Raw genomic sequence first — 9,323 nt, 5'->3', positions numbered from 1 at the left:
ATCTAATCCCACTCTCAACCTCTAACTTATGCAAATCATCTTTAATGTTAACACCTATGAAAGTCTAGTCCAAAAGATGAAGAAAATAGAGTGTAAAGGGTTTAATCAATATTAGGATTCAAACATTACCCATGAAAAACTCACACCCACCCACTCAAACACCATTCGAGAAAGATAAAAAACAAGAAGAATTTGGGGAAAAGGAAAAGAGGTAGTTGGAAGAAAAGTTAAAGTACCGTTCTTGGCCTACAAAGTGTGCGTCTGACATTCAACATGCTTGGTGACCTTGAAGACAATTTCATATTCGCAAATTCATCTACTTTGTTAATCTCTCTAGTTTGAAAATCTCTCTGGTTTATAAATTGCTAATAGCACATTGGCACAATAGCACAATGCACAACCACGAAATAGGCGAAAGCTAAAAACGTCATCAACATAAACCTAAAGATAAAAATGTAATTTTGTTTTCTTAAGGGATAATGGGTACCCGCTGGTATGGGTAGTATGATACCCGAACTTGACCCATTAATGAACGCTACTAAGTTACTTGCTACCCTCGGGTATCTATTATCCTCAGGTACCAACTATCTACAACAAATTTCAACTATTAACAAACATATGTATTTTTGTCATCCTTACTCACATGTCTACTACCTATGTTAGCTCCTCCAAACCTGATATGTCTTCATGTATGTAGGTCCAATAAGTCCTTCTTAACTTGATCACGAAAGTCACCAATCGAAAAGTTTGTAAACCCTTTTTGATGCTCAAGTCAACAATATGTCATAAATAATAAATGTTATAATAAATGTTGTAATAGTTGAATTAAATGTGATATATTTCATGAACAATACATATTTATAATACCTATAAACTTTTGTCTTTCATAAACCTAAAACTCATATATGTAGATTTAAGATTTCCTTAATTGTTATTAGTTACCTTAATTTTTTATTAGTTATTTTAAATTATGTTTCTTAGGATAAGTTTGTTGATATAGGGTCATCTCGATATGTTAGTCAATGTCTTCTTCTCCTCAGCCTTCTACATAATATATACTATACTTAGTTTACTTTAAACACCACTTTTAGAAATAATAAAAGTGAAGGTGATTTTAAAAAGGCTTAATACCATTATTGGTCCCAATTTTTGTCAGCTTTGTTCAAAATGGTCCTCATTTTTTTAAAATGTTCAATGTAGTCCTAAACATTGTAATTTGTTTTCAATTTAGTCATTTTTTCAAACATCGTTTAAATCGTTAACGGCGAAATGTCCAGGTGTGCAATCAGTGAATTAAATGTCATTTATTGGCTGGAATGGACACTTTAAGGCATAGTGAGGTGGATTTTTAATTTTTTGGAAGTGATTTTCTGAAATTTAGAGAGGTTGGGGTTGTCTATGAGGCTAGCTTCAAAAATTAGGGTTCTCTTCCTCTTCTTCATTTTGGATTTTTCCATCTCGTACATGGAAGATAGTCTTGTGGCGGCGAGAATCACCAGCGCTATGGAGGCATGACTCAGGCAACGTTCTTGTCTTCGATCGCGGTTCTTAGTGGAACCGCAGGGCCTTCGTCGTGCAAAGGCACTCTTTTCTTCCCTTTTTTCCTCTCTTTTGTTTCGTTTTGGATAGCGTCTTAAGGAAGGAGAACTTTCCTTTCCTCTTCTCCTTGTGCGGGTAAGGCGTTGTTAAACCTCTGGCAAGTGTACCGGATCGTTATCAAGTAATATAAAACGGGTAAGTCCGAGTATCGTTATCCCAAAGGACTCTTAGGCCTTCACTTTCATGTAAATTGGTCGTATAAGACTTGAGAAAAATTAAATCTAAGTTTTGAATGCAAAGAACGAAAATAAACATGCAAAATGCAAATGAATCAATTGGCAAGGAAAAGATATGGATGAATGGAGTTGTTGGGGTTTATAGTTTCATCTTATCCACTCTCTTATATCTACTTTTCTTATTTAATTTGCTTTATTATCATATTGTCATGCAAACTTTCTTAGTCTACCCTAAACCCAATCTCTTGGCGAAAAGAGCCTATTACTAATTACTAGCTTACTATCTCTAGTCTCCCATAGTAATTAGCAATGCATTATAAACAAAGGCAAAATACAATTGATTGTCCTACCCCTATCTCTAGGCGGTATTAGCTTAATCAAGGAATTCCCTACCAGTTCATGACATTATTGTACGTCTTAGTATCAATAAAGACAAACAATATTTACCGAATGAGTTAAATGATAAAAGCATTAAGCAAAGGTAAGGAACACAACAATTGATAATATAAGCATATGCAAGCATATAAAGAAAATAAGAATTTTGATATAAGAGAGTTTCAAAAGATTACATTGTTCCCCAACAACAAAGGGTTTAGTTCACCATTGACATGGTGAAACTAGATGGAATAAAATGAAAGAGTAGAAGAATAAACCCTAAATTTGGTATATTAGAGCCTAAGCATCTATGGAACCGCCTCCAAGGAGTGTAGAACAACTTTGGACGTCGCTACCTGCCAAAAGATTACTCTGAAGGTCGCACTAGGGCAATTTATAACACAGAAAAGTAATAGAATTTCAGCCCAAGCCCAGCAGACAACTGCTCAGCGCCTAATTTGGCCGCTGAGCGGTTTCCCCTTAATCGTGCCACCGCTCAGCGGTCTTATTTCACCGCTCAGCGGTTTGTCCTTAATCGCAGAACCGCTCAACGTCACGACCTAGGCGTCAGACAATGGCTACTCCCTCGAATATGGTGATCAACGTTGGATTTTTGATGCTCAGCGGTGCATAGACTCTTCTTTTCTTCATTTTTCTTCTTCTTTCTTGAGTCTAAGTCCTTCCTACTTTACTTTCATCCTCAATTCTCATTAAAACCTGCAAAACAAGCATAATATCTCTAAAAACAGCTTTTGACTCTCATGTGACTCAACTTAAGTGTTTTACTTGATTCTAAGCTTATTCTAAGCCATAAAGGGTGTGTTTTGATATCAAATTTAAGCATGAAAATAACGGTTTTTAGACTGTTATCTGGCGTGAACACCTTTCTTGCGGTGCGGTGCGTGTGACGGCGGTTAGCAAAAAATAAAAGATGGAGTTTTAATGATATACAAATTTGCACAATACAAGATCCAAGAAGACTATTTGAAGATCCATTACTATTGAAAGCTTTTGTAATACTCATATTTGATGTGTTGTTGAGTAGATATGTAATAGGATTTGATTCATGTACTCTATTTATAATTATTCACTGTTTAGAATCAAACACAAGTTGTTTTAATCGATTAAACCAAGTTTTAATCGATTAAAATGAGGCTGACACTGCAAACCCAAATGGCTATGGAATAATCGATTAATTCCTGCTTTAATCGATTAGCTAATCAATTAAAATTAAGAATAATCGATTAAAACTAGCCGTTAGGGGTTTCAGATTTGAAAAACTAGCCGTTGTACTCATTTTAATCGATTAACACTAATATTAATCGATTAAATGCGTTAAAATGGTCAGTTTCAAAGAATGGAAGAGCACTAGCTTGAGTCTATAAATTGGCTCATTGTTTCTACCAGAATCAACTCTTCCCTTGCGTTCTAAACATTTGAAATCATTGAGAACAGTGTGTTGTTGCTGAAGCTAAAGAAACTCTTGTCTGCAAAGCTGTGAAGTGCTACTGCAGTGACAGAGAAATAGTTGGTTCATCCTTGGTGCAACTGAGGAGGTGGTTGGAAGAGTATCATCCTTCGTGAAGCATTCGAAGGAGGCACTACAAGAAAAATGAGAATTACCTACCGATATTTATATACGGATTTTAATTCGTATGTAATAAATGTATTACATACGGATTTTATATACGGATTTACATACGGATTTTATCTACCGATATTTCCGTATATAAAATCCGTATGTAATATTAGCGTGTTTAGGCGGGAACTTTACCTAAGAATATAATCTGTATATAACTATTTGAAATCCGTATATAATCCAAAAATGCATTTTCTACTGATATTACATACGGACTTTTAAAATAAATTATAAAAAATTAATAAAAAATAAAACTAAAAGTATATGTTTTCATTGTTTTGTGTCTCAAAGCTTTGTTTTCCTCATAGCTTAAAAAACCCTAGGGTTTTAGGAAGAAGAGCGAAGAGTGTGACGACGATACCATTCGTCCGATGAGCATGCCCTCACCGTTGCCCGTGACAACTACTACTTGCGCCTCAACTACTGCCTCGCCACCGTCAACCACATCCCGGTCGCAGCAACTACTGCTTGCGCCTCGACAAGGAATCTATTTTGGTCAAGTTCAATGCGTCCGGCGACCACTTTTTTATGGCCGCCAAGGAGAAGGTTTATGTCCAACAGACTGAGGATGCACGCATATTGTTCGAATTGAAATGCTCCAAGCTCGTTCTCTACGCTGCTCCTGTTAGGGTATGTGCTTCTTCAAATTCTTTCTTTATTTTCTCAAATTATCATCGAATATCAAGTTGGTTGTTTTTATTTTCTCTGTCTTGCATGTTAAAAAACCTTAGGGTTTAGGTAGCATTTGATGAAGAAAGTTTGGTATAATGTCACTTATTAAGTTTTTCGGGCATCTAATACTTGTTAAGTTTTATGGGATTCTTGTGGTGCATTGTTAGGAGATCATGATTGTGTTACCAGTGTTGCGATTCCTCTGCTGAAAAATACCTTTGAGATAAGATTTTGTAAAATACTTGATAAATTAAAGAAAACAGAGTGCATTGTTTAACTCTGCTGAAAATTTTTATTCTTTGTTATCAATGTTATGTTGTAGAAAACTTTCTTCTCTGAATTTTAGGAGGCATCAAATTTGGTTGTAGCGCATATATTGGATTTAGAATCGGGGAGATGGAAAAATTTTGGAACTATCATTTGTCACCCATGTGATATGATATATAGCATTGTGGTCAATATTAAATTGGTTTCATTCGTAGTAGCAGGAGTCAAGAACAAATTTTCACTTTAAAAGGATGAAACCATTATGGACTTGAAATTAGTTTCTAAATTGAGTGCACCAATATTCAAAACGTAATACTAGAATCATCAGCAACAGTTTGGGGTTCTGGATCCTAGACTTAAAAAGGAAACTGAAAACAGCACTGGAAAAGTAAACGTTGATAGAAGTACTCTGAAATGAATACATGTATAGAACTAGGGGAAAGGGTACAATGGATGCACTAATGCAAGCCTTGACAAGGAAGGATGTGGATGCTGGAAATTTAAGAAGGTTTTGAATAAGTTTGTTAGAATAGAACAGTTAAATGTCCAGAGTTTGATTTTCATGGAAATTGATATAATAATTAATATATTAACTAATCTTTTCGCTAATCTTGCTTTTAGTTCCACAATTGGATCTGCAACTTCTTAAATTTTCAGATCTTATTTGTCATTGCTCTGGTTTCTTTGATTTTTACTTTTTCTTTTAAATGATGGTTGTTTTATTTTAATGTTTACATGTTTGGTTGTGTTTCTTTGAATCGGCTATCGAATTAAAGTCTCAGGATATATTTGATTCTTGTGTTTTCTAATCTATCACGGACCAGCATTGGCATTGGTGATTTCCTTTCTAAGTATTTTAATTGATGCAAACAAATGGAACTTCCAATATATGTGGGGTGATTTTTTTAAGAAAACAAAAATCAGGCCACTCCTGCGCTCCAAAGTTTTGATTCACTTGTGTATTAGGATCCTAAGCTTGATGTTGTAACTTATAACATATTGTGATTCATCTTTAGCCTTATGTTCTTGAGACATGCTAACTTGACAATATTGTTACTTCTTTGAATACAGTTCTGTTGAGATTTTTTTTGTAATACAACGAAATCCTTCTATTTTCATGAGGGTCACAACCAAGGGGATTGGAATAGATGCATGAAGACTTAGGTTGGTCCCGTTCCCACCAGTGTACACAAAAAAAAAATGGAATTCTTCTATTTTCATTTGTTAAAAAAAATGCTTTTAGTCTGTCACAATTTGGCACAAAGAAATATAAATAAGCTTGGTCTCTTGATTTACTGATTGCATCCATTATTTATTACTTTTTTTGTTAATTTTGTGTGCCAAAAATGTATTAGATTTTCTATTATAGTAAGGGATTTTCCTGTCTCTACTTTTCTATTCATTAATTTTTATTATTTAGTATTAAGAGTGTGTCGTTGTTGCTAAATTCCAGTTCCCGCAAAAGATATTATTCTGGAAGTTAAGGTTACGATTCTTTTCAAGGAAGCCAAAGTAGGAATGCACAACCTGAAGAAGAATTTTATGGACTAGGTAAAGATAGATAATCACATGAATCATATGTAGTACTTATATTTTTTCACGTGCTTCTTGTCCTATCATTTTATCAAGTGAGTTACTTTTTGGTTTAATCTTATATAGTCGTACATATTAGTGATGCAGGTAATTTATTGAGGGATGTTCAAATAACAATAGGTAGATATATACTCTCTTGTAGACATCATGGATCATGTTGGCCCTATCTGATTTTGTTTTCTGCAGAGGAATTCTTTAAGGATCTTCAAGAAGAATTCAGGAACTGGGAAGCAAATGTTGCTTCACAAGGAAAGCCAAAGAGCCTATGGGAGGAATTGGCAGTGAGACTTCCTGATTAAATCATCATCTGTTTATTTTATAAAATTATAATGTACGAATCTTCATCTGTTTAAATCTTCATCTGTTTATGTATCTGTCGGTTGTGTGATTGTATGAATAATTGGAGTGTCAATGTTTGTATTCTGGTTTCATGTCCTCTATCTTCATTGTCGTTTCTTATCTATTCAATACTTAAATACTACCAGTCCATCATTCATAGCTTGTTCTGTTTCAGTAGATTTTGCATTAAAGTAAGCCAGAAAATGTGCAATAAGAAATACTAAAAAAGTGATAACCCTATCTTTTCACCTGTGAGACGGAAAGACTAGAAATTTCTCAAACTTGATGAGATGGGTCCCCACCAGTTTGGTAAAATCTTTATGCAAACACCTTAATGTATATTGTTTAGGCTCTGACACTATTCAAATTAATTACAGCAATTGAGAGGGAAATGACAGTAGCTCTAACACTTGGGTCTATACTTATAGACGCTTCAGGTTCAAATGGAAACACATTCTTCTTTGGGGAAACACTAGCTTGCTTGCAGGTAATTTCTATACATTCTTAAATCTTCCTCGTGTAATTGGATTAATGTTTAACTGGTACATTGAATTCTTTGTCACAACATCATATTCTTTTAAACAAAGTCGGTAGACTAATTATATGGTTAATAGTTTGTGTCACAACATCTATGTGGATTTTACCTTAACAAATTTTACACAATGAGATCATCTTGATTAGATTTGGAAAACCTGATATACAAGACTTAGCTGATTTCAGTCACTTGAGGAATAACCCCTTATCTATACAATATAAGTGATGTCTTGCCTTTGCATCCAGTCTTTAAGCAAGTCTTTGATACCATGAATGCCTTCTTGTTGTTCTTTATTTTAACAATGTGTACCCCTTCTTTACATCAAAATCATGAATTATGTAGGACAATAATATCTCTTTTGAAATATGGATAGACAGTGTAATTCACAGATAAAGAATGGAGTTCTCCTCAAGACCATGGCATTCAGAAGGTAAATATTAATTATTGAATAAATATTAAAATATGTATTTTTTTACATTTTTTCGTCTTTGTTTTTTAGTCTAAAGCAATTAATTACAAAAGAAAATTAAATCTTTTTTTCTGTGATATAAAGTAAAGGTTTCTAAGATATATACGTTAATAAAATATTTGTTTTTATATTTTAATGGGTATTATCTTTTAAAACAGTATGTGTATGGCTCCTTGGTTGTATAGTTGGATTTATTTTGTGTAAAATTTTTGTTCTAATCACTAATTCTAATGTTGTGTTGGATTGTATTTTTAAAACTACTATTGAATCATGTCAATAGCCATGTTTCTATTTTTCTTTTCATTTTAGCTGCATGTTCTTTTATTTTATAGATTTTCTTCCTTTGTGAATTTTGATCTTTAGGTTAGAAAATATGTTCTAAATCCTATCATTAAATCAATCTAGTAGTTTAGAAATTGATATATATGTCCTTTAACTACCAAAAATCTAGGTTGTGTATTCAAACATCAAAAAGATAAATTAATTCTTTTATTGAAAAAGAAAATGTTTGTTATACTGAAAACAATAAGGTCATTTTTGTTTACTTGTATGTCTACATCTTATTCAATTTTTGTAGTTTATATTGGTTATACAATTTGCTTTCCTGCATCAAGTATTGGTTATGTTAATGTGAATAGTAGATGATAAAATATTGGTTTTCGTGGGAATCTTTCTCTGATCTTTTCTTGCTTTTGTTGTAGGTGTTTATTCAATTGAAGTTGACGCCGCCAAAGCCCATGATTTGGTGTGAAAAAGAATAGGGGGCATAAAAGCATTAACCAATTTTCATGTATGCATCATTCATTATAGATATATTTATGTTTCATAGTATAAGTAGTGGTGTTTTCTTGGAACACTGTGTATGGTATTAATTCTTTTGATGTAAATAATTTGGTCATACATAAGTATTTTAATCAAGAAATACATCTATTATTGGTGGAATAAACTTTGATGCCCAAATTTTAATGGAGTTTGATTTGATTTTTATCAAGTGTTAATGTATACAAATTGTTTTAAGGTTTTGGAGTTTAAAATGTTTAATGTAGATCAAATTAGTATATGTTTAAGATGGTTTATGTGTATATTTTAGGTCTGTGTTATGGTATATGCAATGTTAAATGAAACAACTTTTTAAAATTGACATTGTAAATCGTTTTGAATAGTGTCAATTTAGATTACTAAGTTTGTTTGTTATGAGTATATATTAAAATTGTGGTTGTTGATGTTAGTTTATGGGCTACAAAAGGAATAAAAAATTAGGATTTTTTTTTTTTTATAAAACCAAAGGTTACACACGGATTTTTCCGTATGTAATTACTTTTTTAATTATATACGGATTTTGCATACGAATTTTTCCGTATGTAATTATATACAAATTTTATATACGGATTTTTCCGTATATAATTACATACGGATTTTCCGTATATAATACTACCTACGACCATTTTATATACGAATTTTTTTTTGTATGTAATCCGTATGTAATATTATTTTATATACGGATTTTTGGAGTTACATACGGATTTTGGCGGTAGATAATAACGATTTTTCTTGTAGTGAGGTCGTCATCCTTTGTGAAGACTCAAAGGAGGTGTAAGTTCATCTCTTGTGATTTCAAGAGAGGTGGTTTTCTAAACTCTTACAAACTAATTTTCTGTG

General features: G+C 32.8%; 1 long non-coding RNA gene across 1 annotated transcript; it reads left to right on the top strand.

The window, feature by feature from the left end:
• Window positions 1-6,258: 6,258 nt before the first annotated feature.
• On the top strand, window positions 6,259-6,555 carry LOC111241800. The gene is made up of 3 exons (XR_002668083.1): window positions 6,259-6,279; window positions 6,409-6,441; window positions 6,508-6,555. It is a non-coding gene; the product is annotated as an uncharacterized LOC111241800 (long non-coding RNA).
• Window positions 6,556-9,323: the final 2,768 nt, after the last annotated feature.

Source organism: Vigna radiata, chromosome 6 (genome assembly GCF_000741045.1).
Source record: "Vigna radiata var. radiata cultivar VC1973A chromosome 6, Vradiata_ver6, whole genome shotgun sequence".
In the NCBI taxonomy this organism is placed as follows: domain Eukaryota; kingdom Viridiplantae; phylum Streptophyta; class Magnoliopsida; order Fabales; family Fabaceae; genus Vigna; species Vigna radiata.
The sequence above is the reverse complement of the archived record's forward strand: the minus strand, read 5'-3'. Positions and strand labels throughout refer to the sequence as shown.